Source organism: Pinus tabuliformis, chromosome 1_1 (assembly GCF_031772625.1).
Source record: "Pinus tabuliformis cultivar Carrire ecotype Pingquan chromosome 1_1, CPIR1, whole genome shotgun sequence".
NCBI lineage: Eukaryota > Viridiplantae > Streptophyta > Pinopsida > Pinales > Pinaceae > Pinus > Pinus tabuliformis.
This window is the reverse complement of record NC_142297.1, coordinates 813,026,982-813,050,847: the sequence shown is the minus strand read 5'-3', so window position 1 is coordinate 813,050,847 and position 23,866 is coordinate 813,026,982.

Below are 23,866 nucleotides of genomic sequence, written 5' to 3'. Positions count from 1 at the left end.
CTTCCCTTCCTTGATCATTGATCCAAGGTGGCTCAAACAAATGTGAAGTACATCTGCTCCACAAAAATTTCATTTGTACCTGTTTGACAAGCTTTCAACAACAACTGGTAACAACAACATAAATATAGACAACAACTGATTGGCCTAAACTCCTGCTTCAACAAAACTCCAACCTTCTTCTTTGCCTTCCTACAGAACTCTTGCTTAGATGGTCACAAAAGGTAGTTTGAACTTCCCTGCCCTGATCATTGATCCAAGGTGGCTCAAACAAATGTGAAGTACATATGCTCCACAAAAATTTGATTTGTACCTGTTTGACAAGCTTTCAACAACAACAGAAATATAGACAACAACTGGATGGCCTAAACTCCTACTTCAACAAAAGAAACAGATTTCACATCTTGTGAATGCCTCCATGTCTTACATTTGTACAAATGATGGACTAGATAACAATCCCACAAAACATGCCTTTAAAACAAATGACCATTCAAGTCAAGCATGTAGAAAAAGACCATTAGGATTCTTTTTCAAAAGATGAAACACTTCATCACTATCTCCATCTTGGAGACCAATTCAACTTTTTTCCAAGTTAATATTTCATTACATGCATGTTTACAACGAAGCAATCAACCCTTCAAGTTAATTACATGTATATGTTCAAATACAAGGAAAACATTGACATCCCTGTGTCCATGCACATCATGCTTATGCATGCATTTCATCCTTCAACTTTCACCTAAGCACACTGTACTTTCAAAGCTGAAATGAAATATAATGTTGCAACAACAAAGTGAGTCTCGTACTCAACCTTTTTTCATTCACCATCTTGGTAAAGTCTTGCAACTTGCATCTCATCAACAAAGAAATGCAAATAGATGCATCAATAAACATGCAACCTTAATTGGAAAAGAAATCTAGCCATTTCTTACCAATCCAGTACCAAGGTCTTTCCTTTGTCTGCACATCAACATCAACATGTGAATCATCCTGAGACACATCATTCATGGAATCTTCCTTTCCATTTCTGTTATCCTCTCTTTCCACTTTCTTCAACTTTTGTGGAAGCATTGTTGGATTTAGAGTCCAACACCTTTTAACAAGATGCCCTTGCTTATGGAAGTAAGTGTAACACATGTGCATCCTCTTTACATTGTGATTTGCCTTGTCCACTAGACCTTTAGCTTTTTTCTTCTTTTACTTCAAAATTTTCCTGTATGTGGCCATTCTCTTCCAACATCTAGAAACATGATGGTTATCCAAACCACAAAATGAAGATGCAATTATTTTCCCATAGCTATGTGGAAATTTATCACGCTTTGCAAAATCAAAAGGAACGTGTTTAGAACCAGATTTGTACATGTCTCTTTTACCTTTATTGCCTTCATGAGGTGGTGAAGCAAATGGAGAAGTGGCTCCCTGTGGAACACCATCAATCTCTTCAAGGATATTATAGTTTTCACAACTCTCCGGTTCAAGTGTGTGCTTTTGAACACCTGCATCTTGCAAATGATGTTTCAAGCTATTGCATTCCTCTTGAATACAACCTTCACACTCTTGAAGACCTGCAATGAAACTCCTTCTTGGAGTTGTTTTAATGGTCTTCATGGTAGCTTTAGAACTTTCTCCATAAGCTTTTTCAGAGCCAAGACCCAAATACTTAGGCATTTCCTCAACCATTATTGGTTCAACAATACCTTGTGCATGCTTTCCCAAGCCATTTCCTTCATAGCCCATCTTGGACATTAGCTTGGAACTTGTGCCTCTAGTATGTTTTTCAAAGGAACCAATATAAGCATTCTCAGAAGAATTGGAATACAAACTGGAATGGTTTAACTCTTCTTCAAGCTGATACTTGACCAATGCTTCTTTGGCAACAAAGATTTATGACTCCAACTTATTCATCCTCTTCAGGTTCATATTTGCAATATGAAGTTGCCTCTCCATTTCCTGTTGTTTGTCAGAAAGCAACTTCTTCACTTCCTTCATGGAATTCAGATGCTCTCTGAGTATGTTGCTCTTTCTTCCATCCTCATACATTTCTCTCACTTTTTCCATCATGATGAACAAGTCTTGCTTCAGGTCTCCATCATAGAGACTTGTGATAAAGGAGGAATTTAAGGATTCAGTTGTAGAAGTTTCATTATACCAATGAACAAAAGAACTTCAAACAAGATTAATAAAGTGTTTTATTAAGAAAATGTTTGCAACAAACCTCTTGTGCTTCAAGGATTTCTTTGAGGTCCTTTGGAATAGAATAATTCCTTCAACCCTTCTTCCTTCTTGTCCTTCTTGTACTGATCTATCAACAACTTTCCCCCACCTCTGCAAACTCATAAAATAGTTATTCTACAAAACAAGCATACAATCAGCCTCTTGATGTTCAAACACCTTTCAGAAAAATAGTCTTTTCTTTGTCAATCAACCATTCTGATATAACCTTCTTTGAAGGTGGGGTTAACCAAACTTAGGCTCTGATACGACCTGATCTGAAAATGGGGCTCTTAGGCTTCTTGTCTAATTTACAAGAACATCTCCCACTTCCAAAGATTAAACATTCCCAAGTCTTATTGATTCACCAATGTGGAATTAAAAATATGCTTGAAATTGTAGGTCTATGCTTATGTTTTTCTTGTTGACTGTTTATGTGATTTAAAATCTATTGTGTATGCTGATATGTAAATACATACAATAATAACTAATGTAGCAATAAACTAAACACACAAAACAACAATTTAATTAGGATTTCACCCCAAACTCTTGCACTACATCTCTGTGAGTTATAGTCAACTCAACTAGGCTCTCTCAGATTATGGCAAAGTCCTTTTTACAAGCTCTTAGCTCAACTCCACTGTTTTACATAGAAACAATGGGTTTAGACACCGTTTTATCCCTGGCTCTTGAAGCTATCAGCTTTCTGGCTCTCAGCCCTCACTCTCACTCTTGGCTCTGGCTCTTGTCTCTAGCTCTGACTCTGGCTCTTGGCTCTGGCTTCTTCGGCTCTCTGTCAGTTTACAGCCCTCTGGCTTTCCACTTGAACTCCAAGTGACTCCCTTGGCTACGTGCACTTCCGCTTTTTCTTCTTTTGCTGCTTGTTTTGTTGCTACATTTTCACGTTGCTCTCTTACAACTTAGCTTCCTGCTTTGGCTTCGCTTTCTGCTTATGCTCGGTTTCACCAAAAACTCCAACAACAATCTTTTTGTCTCTGACATTCCTGGTTTTTACACCAACTAGCACTGTCCATTTGTTTTCTCTTCTCGGGCTCTCTATCTCCCAGCCTCTATCCGCTCGAATCCCCCTCTGAGCATTAGAAATCATTGCTAAACACCTTGAGGGATGGTGGCCACCTGTTCCGTAATGGAATGGGCCATCAGTGCCCTTGCAATACCAAAGATGTTCATTCTCTATGTTCACAGAGAAATCGGATTTGAAATGTTATCAATTCCACCTTATAGCTCCTATCGGGTCCACCTTTATGTCGTCTATCACATTCCCACCGTTGATCTGGGAGATCTAGATCCAATGGTGGTGGTTCATTTCAGGTGGCTCTTTTGTATAGGGGTTAACCACCTGATAAGGGTGTTTTTCTTGCTCCAGGGCTTAGACACGTGGCAGCAAATGTATGGGCTCAGGTGGAGCCCTGCTAGAACAATTTACCGCCCACGGCCCACCCAAAATCCTGCTGTTTCATGATTTCCTTTGTATTTCAAAAATACATTAAAACATTGAGAAATACCGCAAAATGGGTTTAGATGAACTTGAAATTCTATACATTGGCACTTACAAACCCTTTCGGGTCTAGTTTCATCACATCAGTGCTTCCCTTTGCTATTCGTTTATTAAACGAAATATGAAAAAATACATAGAAAACTGTCGTTTGACGGATCTCAAAATATATCAAATATCGCCTATAGCCTCGTCGGGTCTGGCTATCGCATCGCACACATATATATGTATCCCCACTTCGTTGTGTAGCTTCGATGCGATATTGCGACGCGACTTGTCGCAATCGCATATCGCATAAGCCCGAGGTCTTTCCATATGGTATGGCCTATTCGAATGCCAATTGTGATCCGCCAATATCAGTGGTTGCAGTATCGCTCGATGCGATGTCTGTCATTTTCCTTATCCTGTCGCTCATTGCGATCTGCCGATATCGGCAATCGACATATCGCTCGGATTGATCCTTATGCAACATCGCCTGCCTGCCCCCTACCCGATATGTCAGGAATCAACGATCAAGGGTGCTGCCCCTATCTGCTTAGGTTTGCCTTGGACCTCCTCCGATGTGATTCTCTTCATAAAGCCTTTTAGGCCTTTTCTTTTTGAAGATTTGCCTCTTTTTCCAATGAACTAAGGGCATCTTCTTTCTGCAAAACTTTTGTATCCTAAGTCCATTTTTTCCCATTCAAGTTGCAGCAGATTTAGAAGGAACAGATCTCTGCAATGGGGCTATTTCCAGGAACTTCCTTGGACTTTCATTTTCCTCAGTGAGGAACACTTAGACTTAGGATTCTATCCAAAATCAATTTTGGATCACTAGATATATATACACATATTTTTTTTCTTTAAACCTCGTGAGTATTTCTTTCTTAGGAAAACACCTTTTCGAAAACCACTCAAGTACTTTTCCACGATCCATGGATGGTAAATTCGGTAAAGAAGTGTCACTAATTAGGGTACTTAACTGCTAGGGGATCAAGAGAGTTGAATCTATAACCTCCTTAACTTTGGGTGAGAGGTATCACATTTGGCTCATGACAGATTTTCATACATGGCTTACATATCAGTGAGCTAATTAAAAAAATAAAATGTTGTTTCTTTAATTAAAAGGACATATATTAGACCTTTCAAAAGAAGGCTCTGAAATTTGTCGACTATCACAAAACTTGTGAGCTATATCAACGATAGAAAACAAACTTTTCATGGCTTTAAAAACAAAAATATATCATTGTATAAGTCATAGTATCTCTCTGTAGAGAAATTTTTATAGCTAATGTTCATGAATGAAATCATTTGTATGCCCATGCTGATAAACTGAAATGGTTCAAGCACCCTACTCCAACCCCAATGCCTTTTTGAAAGGCCATCAACTACCTTGTTCATGTCCCTGTATATGTGAGACAAAGAAGTGTGTGGGAAGGCTACCATTTAGTGTTGTATATCATCATGGAGTGGCTATAAAGTGAAATTTTTTAGTGCTGATTATGTTTTTCTTGATAGGGATGCTTGATTTCCATTACCTTTTTGCTTGAAAGGGATGTCGCATTTTTATCTTTACAACATTTTGAATCCTAGGGGAAACAAAGAAGGCACTTCTATTTTCAAAGAATGTTTTCTCGAGATGTTGTTTCATGGAATGAAATAAGAGTGGGATGCACGTTGAATGGTCATGGAAAGGAGGACCTGAAACTATTTGGTCAGATCCAGCTTTTGGGTATAAAGTTTGGACGTTGCAGAGTGTGAATAGGTGTTCTGTTTGGTGATTTCTCTAGTATGCAATTTCTTCATTTTCTATCCTCTTTACACTTATTTTTAATCAATCTCTTCACTCCTAGAATATGTTTGTCATCTTTTCCTTAAAACTAGTTTATGTTAAGGCTTTTGGGAATAGATAGGATTTATAAAAATTGTCGTAATGTGACTTTTTGAGATGTATTATTGAAGTATATTGTGGCATGTTTCCTTCTGGATTTCGGGTTTGAGATAGTTCTGAAGTTGGGTTCCATAAATATTCCCAAACTTGAAGTAGGTGGTTATTTTGTAGGCTCATGCTATTGTTGACTGATTATTAGCTACATATTGTTATGCTAGGATGTGCATTGTGGTGCATGCATACAATGTTCTTTTTATAAGTAGGACTTGCCACACTTAATTTCATGGTTCATAGTATCAGTATTTGAATTATTGAAGACATTGCTTCAAGTTATCAACATTTGAATCATTGTTGACATTGCTTTAAGGTTTTTTTAACTAAATACTAATATATGAAGGAATGTAAAAATAATAGAATTTAGCTCTTTGGCTCTTTTGGGGGGGGCATTATGCTTATTGTTAGGACTAAATTATTTTGTTGCTTATATCTTGCCGAAACTTGTTTGCAATATATTGTTTTCATATACATCAAAGAGGATATATTTTTTTTTACATTTCATTTACTTTTTATCATCTATGTTTTATTGTTCCTGTTTGTAGCATCTATATATCATTGTTGAACTCATAAATTACAAACTTTCTTAGGTATTTACTTGGGTTTTGTAAATTTCAACGCCAACAATTTTGTCTGCATCTTGCATGCAATAATAAATTTTTGACACATACCATGTCTCTGGATGATAATAAAGAAATGCAACAATAGGAGGGACCTATGACAATAGAACTGAAGCATAATTTAAAATGGTATCCTACTGAAGCTCAAGGTATGTTTTACTGGGAAAAAATAACATCAACCTTGGTAATGGTTAAATTAATAAATTTCTTCTGCTTTATGATAGATAACAAGTTATCCAAGATTTTGATTAGAGTGTCAAAGGCACCATAGCTATTGGGTGATCATATGTAGAGTCTAGAATTATGAATATAGGTATGTTTAGTGAAGCTTTTGTTGTGTGTTAGATGTTCTAGCTAGAATCGGAAATTCAACTATTGAACGGTAATTGAAAGCGTGATTCCTTCAAAGTACATGCTATGAAGGTGTCTCACCATATGGAGCTTGTGCAATCAAGGAATACTAAAACATATTGTACTGATATTTATTTGAAGGGATGCTTAACTGGGGAAGAGTTGGATGAATTAATGGAAAGATATACTGCAAGTTCAAATTTAGTAGGAGATCAAGTAGAACACTGTAACGAGGATGGTGTACCAATAGAGACTAGTATGAAGTAAGAAAGCACTCATGTTTAAATTATAATTGAGTTTGCTGGAGATTTTGTAGCTTCGTGTTACATCATCCTCAACTATTATTGTTCTATATTTTAATGTAAATGTAAGTCTTTGGTATTTTTTCCCACTGATTCATGGAGAACAAGAGATTGCTTTAGAGACACTGAAATTTCTATCACCAAAATGTAGATGTGGCAAGGATGCACCCGAGTTCCTTGTGCATCCCTACATATAGAGGAGATATTGAAACTTCAAAGGGGTTTGGTCCTTTCAAAAGGAGACCAAAGAACGTATTGCACTAGTAGAGTCTACATTTCTTTCTCCTGCTATTTCATTTTTTTTAACAATATCATGTTTTACATGTTTTCTTACTAAATTTTTCTATCTTGGCTTTTTTGGAGAAGAACAACCAGGAGGTGGAGTAACCAAAGAAAATTGCATTTTTGGAATACCATATGCCATGCAAGAAACTATTTCTTCTATCTTTTCCAATACTAAAATGATCCCAAAAGATTCTCAATGGAAGAAACTTTCTGAGGTAGGGAATACAAAAATTTTAGGTATGGCACCAAAAGATGAATTAGAAGGATAAATTATATTCTTGCAAAACAACATGCTTGAAAATGCAAGGAAAAATCACTCTCATTCTGGTTGGACCCTTCGCATCCATTGTTTTATATATGAGTGAATATCTTGATTTAATATCTCTTTTAGTGTTTGTTTTGATAATAATATTGCCATGAATATATTTGCAGAGAATTTAATTCTGAGGTGATAATGAATTTGTCTAAATAGCATCAGGAATTGTGGAAGCAAAGATGTGATGCATTGCTGGTGAAATATTAACTCAATCAAGAAAGAGAAGCTAAGAAACAGGGTAGGAAAGAGAGGAGACATAAGGAGGCACAAGCTATCTTGGCTACAACCATGGCAGTATCTGAAACTTCTCCAAGGATTAGGTCATCCAGGAAGGATGGAATTGGAGATGCAATTCAAGAGCATAGTCTGTGCCAAATTAATTTTCCTTGTAAGCTTTCACACTTGGATGATTGGAATAATGTGAAACTTTATTTTTCTAGCATATTTTCTACATCACAACCAATGAAAGTATCACTGGAGAAACATATGAAATGGAACATTAGTGTTGGATGCCTAAGCTCTTCTTCTGAGACAATGTTGCGGGCTAAAGAGACAATGTCTCGCCCCTTGTTGCAAAAGTTCCATCGGAAATGCATTTTGATTCTTACCATGTGTCATCTAGCTCACCAAAAGAGGAATCTCTTTTGTGCAATATTTGTAGATTGCCAGAATCTACTCCCTCAAATAATATTTGTGTTTACAAATACTGTAGGGTAATCCAACTATTTCTTTCTCTATTTTATTTTTATCTTTGTTTACTATAGTATTGTTACATTCGATTATACTGGGTATCTTAAAATTTGCATGTCAACATTATATTGCAGGTAGTAGTTCACCAAGATTGATGTGGTATTTTAATGAATTATTTTGGAGGATGGTATTGTCAGCCATGTGAATCTTTAAACTGGAAATACCAACTCTAACGCATGAGGTGTCCAACTATATCTAGCCATGGTATTCCTGGTTGCAGTATGAACTATGCTCTATGTGGTGGTTTGAGTGGTACTTTTAAGAGGACCATTGATGGCCAGTGGGTTCATGTATTTTGCGCTGAGATAAAAATCTTTAATTGAATGGTGTTCACTTCCCCCTGTTGGATACCCTAAAAACAACATTTTGTGAGTTAAACTAGTTGGGCTTCTACTTGAATTTTGGACCAGATTTTTTTTTTACAGAGATCAGGAATTCCATTGGCAAGTTCATATATTTAGATCTGAAGGTTATGGGTACACATGACAAAATGGTGTCTTGGATTTTGGTAGAGGTTTGATTCTATGGGGTCCTTCCAGAAAATTTGGATTTGGCTAGGGGTTCACTATGGATTTGGAAATGACTAGAATATCGGGGCATCCCCTTCAAATTCCTTTTCTACCATTAAATTGACCATTTGATGAATAGATTCCTTTGCAGTAGGATATCATACCATAATACTTATGTGGGTTGCTTTCCTCCCTTTAACTTGCCGCAACATCACCATCATTCTGGTATTGATAATATAAACAAAGGTACCTTCTCTACACAGTTTGATTCTTCTCGGATTTATGTTTCATCATCTTCATTGAGCATCTCTTCTGAATCTCCTCCTGTGGGAGTGGAAGATGCACTGGCTTTTGAAGACTCCCTCCCTCGTACATGATTAGTTGGAATTTCGTCAATCCCTATAGCCTCATGTTAAGACGCTCAATAATCCACATCCCCTTTCAGATAGTGATTTGATTTCATCCATTATGCCCCATTGATGTGGCCATACCATTTGTAGGCACTCAAGTAGATTCAACTCACATGTAGTCTGAAGCTGAAATGGATAATAGCTTCATTGAGTGAATTCAACACATCGGCCAAAAGGTCCATGATATATTGGACAGAGTCAATGCTAAGTACTAGCAATGCTTTGATCAACATTGAGTTTCGCACAAGTTCTAGGTTGGTGACAAAGTTTAGCTTCATTTGCAGAAGGAGCGCCTTGCTGGACCCACTACAAGATTTTACCTCTCTGATATGGCCATACACCATACCAAGGTTTCTTGGTGTCCAATGCCTTGGAGTACAAGAGTCCACGTTCCTTACTAGCTCCAAGACCCTTGGTCTACAGTGGAAAGAGCCAACTGTGATGCTCAATCCAGATATATTCCTCTATGGGAAGGCTTGATTCTTCAAGCTCTCTGGTGCTCGATGCTACCTGTGGTCAACTCGGCCATCTGTTTCCTCTGCTTGGCTTTACTGCTCTCTGTGATCAATCCTCCTCTCAGGGTTCACTATTAATTGTCTCTCTTGGTCACTTGGACTCTTCGCTCTTTCTGAATCTATGTTCAATTGTCTCTGTTCATGGCTTTAGCCATTCGATCTCCATGCCTGTTCGATTCCTCTCACGCCTACGTCAATTCGCCTACCGCCTGTGTGCTTGGAGTTCCCTGTTCGGCGTCAGCATGAACGCTGAAGAAGTAGCCATGTGTCCCCATCAGAACTGCACCAGCCTGCTCGTCGATTTGTTCCTTTCTCCACCGTGGCGGTCAATAGATTCCAAATCCCCTTAAATCATGGCTTAATTCCCTGTCAATTCTGGTTCTGTCTATTGGGCGCAATCTCAGTCATCCAATCTGGGCTCCTCCAGATTCAACGTCGTATGCACGTCGAGCGCGGTTGACTTGCTCGATCGATAACGCACGATCATGGCGTTTTTTCTCTCACCTTCGCTGCCACGCATCGATCGCTGAGTGTGATCGCTCTGTTTTCTCCAAAACCACTTACTGTTCAAGGGCACCCCGATCAAACCGTCGGTTTCCAAGTTGTGGGTCCCACCTTCATATGATGGCACTTTTCGTTTCTCCGCCCATGGTCCTCTGGCTCCCAATGTGACTGAGTGCTTAAGGTTCTACCATTTTAGCCCTGTTCACCTAGCGATGCGCATCGAAAATCAGCTCCTTTTCCCATTCGGGGGCTCCCAGGGGCTACATCGACCTCCTGCGCGGTCTCCATGGGCCGAGGTCAGCACGCTTTAACCAAGGTCCTCGTTGTTCCGTGCCGGCTGCCATGGCCACTGGTTTAGGGTGTTTTCGATTGTTGTTTTGGATTTCATTCACGATTTTTTCGACCTGATTTAGTCACGGTTCTTTGACAGTCGTTTATGGATCTGATTCGGATCACTGGCTTTGCGCATCAGGGAGGCGTTGTGCATTGGGTTCAAGGCGCTACACATTGACCTATGAGGCTCCAAAACCACCAGATTTCATCTCAATTCACCCTAATTGCTACATTTGCCTTCTAATCAAGTAAGTACACTCACTTTTTAGCTTAGATAGGGTTTCATGTTTGAAATATGGGTTTTTTCCTCCTATGACTCAAACCCTATATTGTATTTCTACCTTATTTTTCAGCATTTCAAGCTCTTGTTCCTTGTCTCAATATTCCCATTTTCACTTGCCCTAAATCTACCCTTTAATCCTATCTCACTTCACTCATATTCCCTTCCCCCATTTCCCTATTAAAATTAACCCCTTTATCAAACCCTAAACTCCCTCACATCAAACCCTAGCTTGCTTATAAACCCCACTTACCCTCTTATTTCACTCCATCACTATTTCCCTTTTATAAATCTCTTCATACTCATCTTTCCCTAACCTAATTATCCACCATTCATCAAACCATCCCAAGAGAGACAAACATGGTGAGGGACAGTGACTATGATTATGAGGAGGACACTCTTAGTGATAGCTCTAGAGAAAGAAATTTGCAGTAGAGGAAGCCTCACAAAGGTGCCAAGATAATCAAGGAGGAGCCCATCAATATGAGTGACCTACTTTATTGCCCATTAGCCACCTCATGCTTCAGACATCAGTTATCTTTTGAGTTTTGTGAGATGATAGAGAGAGTTAAATTCCATCATTAGTTAGCAAGACTGTTTGTGACAAACTTGGACAACAATGTGGTGCATCTTGTTGGGGTTACATCTACTCTATCATCCATCATCATTGTAGAGGCCACAGAAATTCCAGATGTAGGGGAGAAATGGAACAAGAGGAAACATATTCACAGGGAGTATTATGAGCCTTTCATCAAGGCTAAATACCATGGCAGAATCAGTAGAGTGTTTCCTTTCATATTTTTTGAGAACTGGTATGCTCCACTCATGAAGCTCATCATTAGGTATTTTACTTGTGAGGGTAGGTTCTCCAGATTATATGCCTACCATATCAGATTATTGATGCATTTCACTAGGGTGAAAATTATGAGTTTTCCTTATTTTATATGCAAAAACATAGAGAAAATGAGAGTTATTGCAAAGAGGAAATCATATCCACAACAGCTCAACAGTATTTACCATTTCTCTGCTATTAAAATTATTGTTTTACATTAGCTCAATCAGTTGGGAATGCCATGGGAAACCTTCATTTCTCATGAGGTGTTCAAAGGCCCTCAAATATTTTCATTAGTGCATCAGGAGGAAGGTGGACCTTCAGGACAGCAAAAGGTTCAAGAAACTGAAACTGTGGGGGTACCTGTGTTTTTGACTTATGAGAGAGGCACTAGGATGCTCTTTGTAGCTACCAAGTGAGTACTATCTCCACAAGGAGTGCAAGGGGTCTGACCTTCATCTATAAGCCACAAGCAAATACTATCTCCACAAGGAGTGGAAGGGGCTTTACTTTCTTCTTCAGCAACACAGGTACATGTTGGGCAGCACAACAAGGACAAAGGTAAATCCAAAGGAAAAATACAAGAAGTGGATCCTAATGATGAGCAAGAGAGAGACTTTGACCTAGTTTTTCATGAGGAAGTATAGGGAATTGATGTCATTGATTTGGAGACCCAAAGTGCTAAGGATACCATCAAGAAACAAGAGGCTGACATTCAAGACTTATCAGTAAATTTGGAAAGGGAAAAATGGATCATCAATTACCTTGAGCAGGAAAACAAGTAATTAACTGACAAGCAGGTTATCATGGAGTTGCAAATGCTTAGAGAAGAGAGGCAAAGGGCAAAGAACAAAAAGGTCAAGATGACCTCCATTGAGCAAGAAATTGAAAATGACTGAGAAACTTGGTTATACAGGGTGAACATTCACCTTGAGAAGCTGCTAGAAAAGGCCAATAAAGAGAAGAAATTGCTTCGCCACATGGCCTATAACTATATGATTCAGAACAAAATATGCAACATGAGGAATAAGCAAATTAAGGAAAGATTAAGGAGGGTGTTAAGAAGAAAAAATAGGGGTGAAAAGATTGAGATCTTGGCTGAAGTTACACTTGCCCAACAAAGTAACCAATGAAGTACATTTGAGCTAAATCTGGGCATATTTTGGAAAAATTTGTAAATTTTGATTTTTGGAAATTGGAAAAATAGGAAATCTGATGGCCCTGCGCATTGGATTGGCACAGCCATTTTAAAAATGGATTGTAGTTCTAGATTCAGCGCCAAAGGTACATGAATCCTTGAAAGTTGCATCTCATTTGGAGCAAAACTATGTCTCCTAATGGGCAAAAAGCACTTAAAAAGTACCCTCTCTGCCACTTTTTGCACCCACAGGAAGCAGTCTTGGGAGAATTCATTTTTGAAGGGGAAAATGACCTCCAAATTAGGAAATTCAAGATGTTTCAGAAACTAGATAGACATAGCTTTCCAAAAAGCTATCTTGAGCCCGATTTGGTGGAGTGTAAGACCTCCAAAATCTTGCTTGAAGCGGCACTACGCATTGGGCTCAGGGCGCTGCGCATTGGGCATTTTTTGCAATTTTGCCTAAAACTCCAAATTTTTCCTAGTTCCATCACTAGTTGACTTTTTCTCCTCTTCTTTGTAAATTTTTGATGGTAAATGATGTAATATGATGTAAATTTGATGAAAAATCACTTGGGAAGGTAGATACATCAATCAAAAGTGGTTTGAAACTGAATGTATCGGTTTCCTTAGTTTTAGAGGCAAGCTGTTCCAGTGCCTCTTTTCTTGTTCCTAGTTTAGATGTAGTTGAAATAGCTCCTTAACTCTTGGATTCAACCCCTGATGGACATCTCAGATGGTTTTGATGTCTATATAATGTGTTTTTTCACTCATTGGGAAAGGTTGGACTCTTTTGGAAGTGGTGCACACATTATATACTTATATCAACAGATTGGCAAGGAATAAAACCAGGTTTTGCAGCTATTCTTGTGGGATTCTTGTGGTACTATGTTTTTTATTGTTTCTTCTTCTGTAATAAGTTATTCTTATGTGTTATATGTTTCAAAATCTTTCCATTCTTCTAAAATAAATGAATCAAGAGAAATAGGCAAAATACATTGATAACAGTGCTTTGCCTTGGGAATGCATTTAGTTTTTAAGGTTTTTAGCAGTCTGAAGAGGATTCATGGTATTTTCATGCCCTCCTTAGCCCCTTAGCATTCTTAAATCAACCATCTCATTCAATTCCAAGCGCATAAACACTTATCTATCTCGCCCCATAGAACGTGTCTGCAATTCTGACTTGATTTCCCAGACCCAAGCTGCCTGCTCCATTTGATCCAGCAACCAAACCTTCAAAATCAACTCAAAAACCCTAGAGCTACTATACCTAGCCTAAAATATAATTTCAATTCAATCATCTCAAGCTATAATTATAGTCATCCTAACTGATATTGACAAGGAGAGAGCCCTCTCCCGACCTGGTAGGGCTAGCTACCAAGTTAAGTGTGGTTTGTGGTTATCCTAGGATTGCCTCCCTTCAGCCTGAGGTTGATCTAGGCTCTAACATAGTGGCGACCATACTGGGGAAGAAATTTAAATCAGCCCAGTTCATTTGAGAAGTTCTGAACTTTTGGATGATAAGTTTAGAATTCAGTAGGCTGAACATTGGAAAGTTGTAAAGAAATATCAAACTTTTGGGAATTTTAGAACACACTGGCTTCAAGAAGATACACTAGGTCCAATCTTGATCCCGATCCTCCTCCCGTATTCGAAAATCCGAATCTCATTCCCAAGATCCTCAGACAAGAGAGTTTATCAAGTCCTAGACCAGTTTTTCGATCTCATTCATGCCCTGTGGAGTGGCTATTCCTTGAAGACAAATATTGTGGTCTATCCTTGTTTAGAACTACATTGGACAGTGAATTGCTAGACATAGTTTCAGACCCGGAATTCATCAAATAACTTGAAGTTGAAAAGGCCAAGTTGATAAGTAACTGTAAGCTTCAAAACTCTCCTCAATCATCTATCACCACTGATTGAATTCCTGAACTCTCTGATTCGGCTTCAACATCTTTTTCCTCATCATCATTTCCTCATATTTCAAAGAATCATCCAACACCTCCATTCATACCTTCAATCCCTCAACAGCCTGTCATTACACCTCAAATACTCGTCTCTTCTGTGACATCAACTCCTCCCATTGTCACAAATCCCTTTGTTATTTCAACATCAGTTTCAAATCCGCCATGAGCCATGGTTGCCAGATATGCACCTCTCGTTCTACCTCAGAATTTGGATGCTATGCCTACTGATTACCAAAGTAAGATACCATTGTTTGATGCTACTCAAGGTATCATAGCGCAACAGCATGTTGACAGGATGAATGACTTCTATGATCTCCATGAGGTAGATGAAGAAAATGTGACCATGTGATTATTTGTGCAAAGATTTGGAGGTGAGGTTCGAAAGTGGTTTAGAGCATTACTAGCGGAATCCATCAATACTTTGCTGGTTCTACACAGACAATTTTTGGATCGATGGGAGGTAAAGAAAAATCCACTTCAAATTCTTTCTGAGTATGAAAATATAAAAAGGAATGTAGGTGAAAGTGTCCAAGATTACTGTGTAAGGTTCAATACAGTATATAATTCTATTCCAGCTGACATTAAGCCACCAATGGGGTTAGCATTGATCAAATTTCCTAATGGCTTTGATGTTGACATGGCATATCAGTTGAGAGAAAGAGATCCTACCACACTTGAGGACATGCAGAAGAATGCAGTAAGTGTAGAGACAAATCTGTTGGTCAAGAGAGCACGGATGAAGATTGAAAAGAAAGTGACTATAAAGGAGGAAGCCTCTTCCTCAAACGTTAAGGCAGATCATATACTCTAGAAAATTGAGAAGATGTTTGATCGATTGACAATTACAGACAAGCTGGAGAATACAATCAGAAATCCAAACTTCCAAGGACAACAACAACCTCAGTTCAGGATCAAACAAAGGGAGAAAAAGGCACAAGATCAGTCATCATAATAGCAAGTCAAAACACCTTTGCAACAAAATTATGTGCACGGGATGGAAAGTGAAGATGATGATGATTTGGTTGTGGAAGCTAATCATTTCTTTACTGCTGAGGGTTTGCCCATTTTTCTCACGAAAGATGAGGAATATTCATAGGTTTCGAATGTGCAAATATATGAAGATTTCATACTGGAGAATGAAGGGGTTTTAGAGGATGAATCAGATGATTATCAGAGGGGATATATGAATGCAGTGGTAGCGCAACAGAAGCAATATTCATTTAGAAGTAGAGATGTACCAGTCAGCCCGATTCAAAAGAGAAAAGAGTTGCAACTAAAGAATGACTATTTGAATACTCGGAAGAAAGGGAAGGAGCCTACTGACCCAACTTCCAGCAAAGGACTATCAGAAAATGAGAAGACCAATCAGTAAAGTGCATTAAAGGAAAAGGTCGAAAAGAAGGACTCTTCAGTCAAAGGGGTAGATAAAGTTTCAGCTTTTAGTTTAGAAAATGAGATAGCTAAATTAAAGTTTTTGATTCCTTTGACTGAATTGATGAAGAACAACATTTATAAAAACCAAGTGTCCAAAATTTTGAACACAGATCCTTTATCTGATATGGTCAATATAGAAGATGATCACCCGGAGCTTATCTTTTGTCTTGCTTTAGAAGGTCGGTTTGAGGATAGTGAAGTGCCCCTGTTTTATATAAGCCTTAGATTACATGAGTATGTCCTCCATAACGCCATGTTTGATTCCGGAGCCTCCCATAATCTGATGCCAAAAGCTATTATGGAGAAATTGGGCCTTGACATTACTTGCAAGTATCATGACCTTTATTCTTTTGATTCTGGTAGAATCCGATGTATCGGTCTTATCACAGACTTGGTGGTGTCTTTAGATCAGATTCCGGCCAAAAATGTTCTCATGGATGTGGTTGTTGCGGACATCCCGCCATAGTTTGGCATGCTTTTGTCCAAATCATGGGGTGCAAAACTAAAAGGAACTTTGCAACTAGATTTCTCCTATGCTACTATCCCTATGTTTGGTCAGTTGAGAAAATTATATAGGGAAGAGAAAATGAAGTACATGATCACAAGCAAGGAGAAACCACTCAATCATCCAATTAATGTTGTACATACAGATTTAGAAGCATTTGTATTATATTCAGATAGTGGTTTGAATAATATTTATAGTTAATTAGTTGAAGTAGAAGATGTGCCAGAGATTTCAGAAAATTTCATAGCAGTCCTTGATCAAGAAAGACAAAAACTTACAAGCACCTCTAAGCAGCCCGCATTCCGGCAGCAGCAACAAGGTAATGAACAGCAGCAAATTGAAGAAATCAGTCAAGGTAAGAAATAAGATGAAACAGAATTTCAGCACTTAGAGGAAGAAGCAGGCCAATGGAGCATGGATTTTGATGGAGCTGTGTAAGGATGGTGTTGGAATAGGGATTTAGATCTGCAACCCTATTTTCTAGCCTAATAAGGTCCCTAGTAATGTAAGAGTTTTCTCATATAAATTGGCCTTTGATTGTTCTAATAATGAAGCCAAATATGAAGCGTTGATTGCAGGATTGAAGATTCTCAAAAAGCTGAAAGCAAAAATGATATTAGTTTATAGGGATTCAGAATTGATAATCAAGAAAGTGAAGGGTGAATATCAAGCCAAACATCCAAGGATGAGGGCCTACCGTAATGCAGTTTTAGATATCCTAAGGATGTTTCCATATTATACCTTGACATGTGTACCATGTGCACAAAATGTAATTACAGATTCACTTGCAACCGCTGCCAGTAATTTGAAGATCCCAATGAATTCCAATAACAAGTTTGAGATCCATGTCAAGCACTGTCCAAATGTCCCCGACAATCTAAGGTATTGGCAAGTCTTTTGGGATGATAAGGAGATTAATGATTTCTTGCAAAATGAAGGCAACTACAAGGATGTCTCCATAGATCATGATTGTGATGAAGATGAACCAGAAATTGAAGTGAATCAGATGGAAGTATTGTGGCCGAAAGATAATTTCATTCCTAAAGGTCTTATCCCTTTAGAGGAGCTCTTTGATCAAGATGATGTGGCTAGGAAGCCAAGTTTGGTGCAAAAAGATAAGGGTGTTGAGGATGTGAATCTTGGAATAGCCGAAAAGCCCAAGTTTGTGAAACTATCAAAGTCATTATCACCTGAGGTAAAATCTAAATATGTAAAATTATTGTCTGAATTTGTTGATGTGTTTGCTTGGAATTATTTAGATTTAAATGTGCATAACAAAGACATAATTCAGCATACAATTCCCATCAAGCCAAATCAGAAGCCTTTCCGTCAGAAGTTGAGAAGGATTAATCCCAAGTTGCTGCCTTTAATTGAAAAAGAGGTAAATTGATTATACAAGGTTGGTATAATTGTTCCGAGCAGATTTTCTGATTGGATTTCTAATCTTGTTACTGTGAGGAAAAAGACAGGGGAGATCAAATTATGCATTGATTTCAGAAACTTAAATAAAGTGTCATCGAAGGACAATTACCCACTGCCGAAGATGGATCACATCCTCCAAAGAGTGGTTGGAGCATCTCGTATGTCGCTGCTCGATGGATATTCAGGCTACAATCAGATTTTGGTGCATGAAGATGACCGTGACAAGACTACATTCACCACCCCTTGGGGAACATTCCATCATGCCAAGATGCCATTTGGCTTGAAAAATGCCAGAGATACATTTCAGCGCGCCATGGACATTACTTTCGCAAATGGAAAAGATGCGTTTTTAGTGGTATATCTAGATGATTTGACTGTATTTTCAAATTCAAATGATGAGCACCTTCACCATTTGCGGATTGTGTTTCAGCGATGTAGGAAATTTAGAATTTCGTTCAATCCCAAGAAAAGTCTCTTTGCTATGGATGAAGGGAAGTTGCTGGGCCATATCATCTCGAAAGAAGGCATTCACATTGATCCATCAAGAGTAGAAGCAATTCAACAAATCGATTTTGCCCGGAACAAGAAGGAAATAAAAGCATTCAATGGTAAGGTGAATTTCTTACGAAGATTTGTGCCTAATCTTGCTGAACATTTGAGAGAAATTACCAATATGTTGAAAAAGGATAGCATGGTGAAATGGATGGAGGAAGCCATGAAATCATTTAATTTGGTAAAGTATGCCTTATCTACAGCTCCAGTTTTGATTAGTCTAGATTATACACAAGATTTCATTTTATTCTCATTCACATTTGAGCATACAATGGCAGCAATTTTAATGCAAAAGAGAGATCAAGTAGAAAAGCCCATTGCATTCTTTAGTAGAACTATTAGGGATGCAGCCTTGAAGTACAACATTATTGAGAAGTAGGCTCTTACTCTTGTCAAAGCCTTGAAGGATTTCCAAGTGTACATTCTGCACTCTCATATCCTAGCATATGTTCCCAATGTAGCAGTTAAGGATGTGTTGGTACAAACTGATCCGGAAGGAAGACGAGGAAAATGGATTGCAGCAATGCTAGAATATGACTTGGAGATCAAGCCTACAAATTTGGTCAAAGGACAAGGCCTAGTGAGGTTGATGGTAGAATCAAATTTGCATGCATTAGATATCAATCTTATTGTTGCCATGTCTGAAGATGAAGAGGACAGCTCTCTAATTCAAGTGTCTGACATATTCCTTCTATCACTGTGGTATTCAGATATTGTCTATGTACTTCAGCACCTTCCTCCACCACTAGAAATGTCAAAGAATAAAGGTAGAATTCTTAAACTAAAAGCTGCTAAATTCTACATTTTGAATAATGCCCTTTAGTGGAAGGATCCAGGTGGTGTTTCACTGAACTGTTTAATCGAATATGAAGCCCAGCAAGTAATGAGTGATTTTCACAAGGGTGATTGTGGCGGCCACTTGTTTTGGAAGACAATAGCAAACAAAATTTTGAGAGCGGGATACTACTACCCCACCTTATTTTCGGATGTCCATAAAACAATCATGAATTGTCATGAGTGTCAAGTTTTTCAAGGGAAAAGAAAGTTGTTGTCTCTTCCTTTGAAACCAGTTGAAGTCAGCGCACCTTTTCAGCAATGGGGACTTGATTTTGTTGGTGAGATTCATCCAATGTCCTTGGCTCAACACAAGTGGATGCTAACAACAACGGATTATTTTACTAAGTGGATTGAAGCAATCCTGATCAGACAGGCAATAGACACGGTAATCATTCAATTTCTAGAATCAAATATTTTATCTCATTTTGGTTGTCCTAATAAAATCATAACCGATACTACAGCTGTGTTCAAGTCCAAGAAGATGATCGATTTTTGCAGCAAATATAAGATTACCTTGGGTCACTCCATAGCATATTATCCGCAAGGTAATGGTCTAGCCAAATCATCTAATAAATCTTTGGTTAATATCATAAAGAAGCTGCTGGAAACAAATAAGAAAGGCTGGCAGAAGTTAGTTAATGCTTTGTGGGCAGACAAAGTAAGCTAGAAGAAATCTATACGTATGTCTCCATTTGAAATTGTATATGGCATTGATATAGTCTTTCCGACATCCTTGGTAGTCCCGGTTGTGAAACTTTTGCAGGAGTCTGGTAGTGAGGAAGATGTTTTTCAGTGAAGAATAAATCAGATGATACATTTACAGTAGACAAGAGAGGAAGTCTTCCTAAATACTTTCAAATTGCAAGAGAAGATGAAAAAAATTTATGATCGAAAAACTAAAGCAGGTAAATTCTAGCTTGATGATGTGGTGTTACGGTGGGATGCAAGGAATGAGTATAAAGGCAAGCATGGAAAGTTTGAAAACTTGTGGAAGGGACCTTATAGGATTGTTGCATATAGATGAAAAAATTCATTCTTGCTCAAAGAGATGGACAGAGAAGATTGTTCAGGAGGACCAATCAATGGTAGGCTCTTGAAGTGCCACTTCTTCTAGGGTAATTTCTGAAGTCATGAAGCAATCATTGTATATATTATTTTCCTTTCATTGCAAGTGTTCAAAAGATGCAATTCATTTCATCTTGGGGCCCAAGGTGAAGGCTATAAAGTTGAGAGTTTTGTATCAGTTTGAGTTTTGTATTAGTTTGTCAGTTTTAGTTTTTCAGTTTGAGTCTTGAGTCAACCTAATAGTATCAGTTTCAGTTTTTGAAATGTATTGACCGTATTGCTCCAGAGATCTATAGTTCTTGGCACCTTCAAGGAGATACCATCCCCATTGGAGCCAATTTTAGTGTCAGTGCTTTCACACTGCCATCAGTGATCAAAATTTATCTTTTGCATTTCATATTAGGTGTCCCATTCTGATAAGTTGCACTCCATTAGGTCATGGATCAACTGATGGTAGATTTATTTCCAGTTTTTACTCCTCATCACATAATATCTGCTGACCTCCTTCAGACACAATTCAGTTAAATAGTTTAGAGTTAATTCTTATCTTTTGTCCATTTGATTTAAAGAAGTCTTAGGTCTTAGGGTTTTCAATGTCATCAGGTATTAGGGTTTCTATTTGAGTCAAATTTCCAAAAATAAGGGTCATGCAGACATGTGAAGGATATATAAATCTTCAGACAACTTTGAATTCTCAGCATATGTAAATTTAATAAGTCTTCACCTCAAACTCAGTTTGAGGTGAAAACAGAGTATTGTTTCATTTTTGTAAAATTTGATGTAATTTTATTGTTTCTATATGTAATAAGCACTCTGCAACTGTTCCTGGTCACCATGCCAACTCTTGCCACTGCAAAAGAAAAACCATAAAGACATCAGTCCATCAAATTTCCAGAAAAAGAGTCAAAACTTCAAACTGAAAAACAAAGTTTTTGAAAAGGTCATCAAGACTTTAGAAAAGTGGGTTTGAATAAAGAAAATTAAAGTGAGAAGAAAATATAAAGCCAAGTCATTTGTTGAAGTCATTTCATTGTGCAAACTTCAAAGAAAGAGAAAAAATCATGTTTTGAAGGGAGATTGAGAAAAAGAGAAAGAAAAAACAAATTTTAGTGAAAATCTACATGGCGCTATGCATTTGGAGCCTGGCATTGTGCATCAGAGAGGCGTTGTGCATTGGGTTGAGGGCGCTGGGCATTGACCTGTGAGGCTCCAAAACCACCAAATTTCATCTCCAATCACCCTAATTGCTATATTTTCCTTCTAAACAAGTAAGTACACTCACTTTTGAGCTTAGATAGGGTTTCATGTTTGAAATATGGTTTTTTGCCTCCTAATACTCAAACCCTAGTTTGTATTTCTACCTTATTTTTCAACATTGCAAACTCTTGTTCCTTGTCTCAATATTCCCATTTTCACTTGCCCTAAATCTACCCTTTAATCCTATCTCACTTCACTCATATTCCCTTCCCTCATTTCCCTATTAAAATTAACCCCTTTATCAAACCCTAAACTCCCTCACATCAAACCCTCACTCCCTTATAAACCCCACTTACCCTCTTATTTCACTCCATCACTATTTCCCTTTTATAAATCTCTTCATACTCATCTTTCCCTAACCTAATTATCCACCATTCATCAAACCATCCCAAGAGAGACAAACATGGAGAGGGACAGTGACTATGATTATGAGGAGGACACTCTTAGTGACAGCTCTAGAGAAAGAAATTTGCAGTAGAGGAAGCCTCACAAAGGTGGCAAGATAATTAGGGAGGAGCCTGTCAGTATGAGTGAACTGCTTCCTTTCCCATTAGCCACCTTATGCTTCAACAATCAATTATATTTTGAGTTTTGTGAGATGATAGAGAGAGTTAAATTCCATCATGAGTTAGCAAGACTATTTTTGACAAACTTGGACAACAATGTGGTGCATCTTGTCGGGTTACATTTACTTTATCATCCACCATCATTGCAGAGACCACAGGAATTCTAGATGTAGGGTAGAAATGGAACAAGAGGCAACATATCCACAGGGAGTATTATGAGCCTTACATCAAGGCTAAATACCATGGTATAATCAGTAGAGTGTTTCCTTTCAGATTTTTGGAGGACCGGTATGCTCCACTCAAGAAGCTCATCATTAAGTATATTACTTGTGAGGGTAGGTTCTCTAGATTATATGCCTACCATATCAGATTATTGATGCATTTCACTAGGGTGAAAATGATGAGTATTCCTTATTTTATATGCAAAAACATAGAGAAAATAACAGTTATTGCAAAGAGGAAACCATATCCACAGTAGCTCAACAGTATTTTCCATTTCTCTATTATTAAAATTATTGTTTTACAATAGCTCAATCAGTTGGGAATGCCATGGGAGACCATTTCTCATGACGTGTTCAAAGGCCCTCAAATATTTTCATTAGTGCATCAAGAGGAAGGTGGACCTTCAGGACAACAAAAGGTTCAAGAAACTGCAACTGTGGGGGTACTTGTGTTTTTGACTTATGAGAGAGGCACTAGGATGCTCTTTGCAGCTACCAAGTGAGTAATATCTCCACAAGGAGTGGAAGGAGTCTCACCTTCATCTATAAGCGATAGGCAAATGCTATCTCCTCAAGGAGTGTAAGGGGCTTTGCTTCCTTCTTCAGCAAAATAGGTACATGTTGGGTAGCACAACAAGGACAAAGGTAAAGCCAAAGGAAAAATGAAAGAGGTGGATCCTAATTATGAGCAAGAGAGGGACTTTGACCTAGTTGTTCATGAGGAAGTATAGGGAATTGATGTCATTGATTTGGAGACCCAAAGTGCTAAGGATACCATCAAGAAACAAGAGGCTGACATTCAAGCCTTATTAGTAAATTTGGAAAGGGAAAAATGGATCATCAATTACCTTGAGTAGGAAAGCAAGCAATTAACTGACAAGCAGGTTATAATGGAGATGCAAATGCTTAGAGAAGAGAGGCGAAGGGAAAAGAAGGAAAAGGTCAAGATGACCTCCATTGAGCAAGAAATTGAAAATGACTGAGAAATGTGGTTAGAGAGGGTGAACATTCACCTTGAGAAGCTGCTAGAGAAGGCCAATAAAGAGAATAAATTGCTTTGCCACATGGCCTATCACTATATGACCCGGAACAAGATATGCAACATGAGGATTAAGCAACTTAAGGCAAGATTAAGGAGGGCCTTAAGAAGTAATAAGAGGGGTGACAAACATGAGATCTTGGCTGATGTTACACTTTCCCAACAAAGTAACCAATGAAGTACATTTGAGCCAAAATTGGGCAGATTT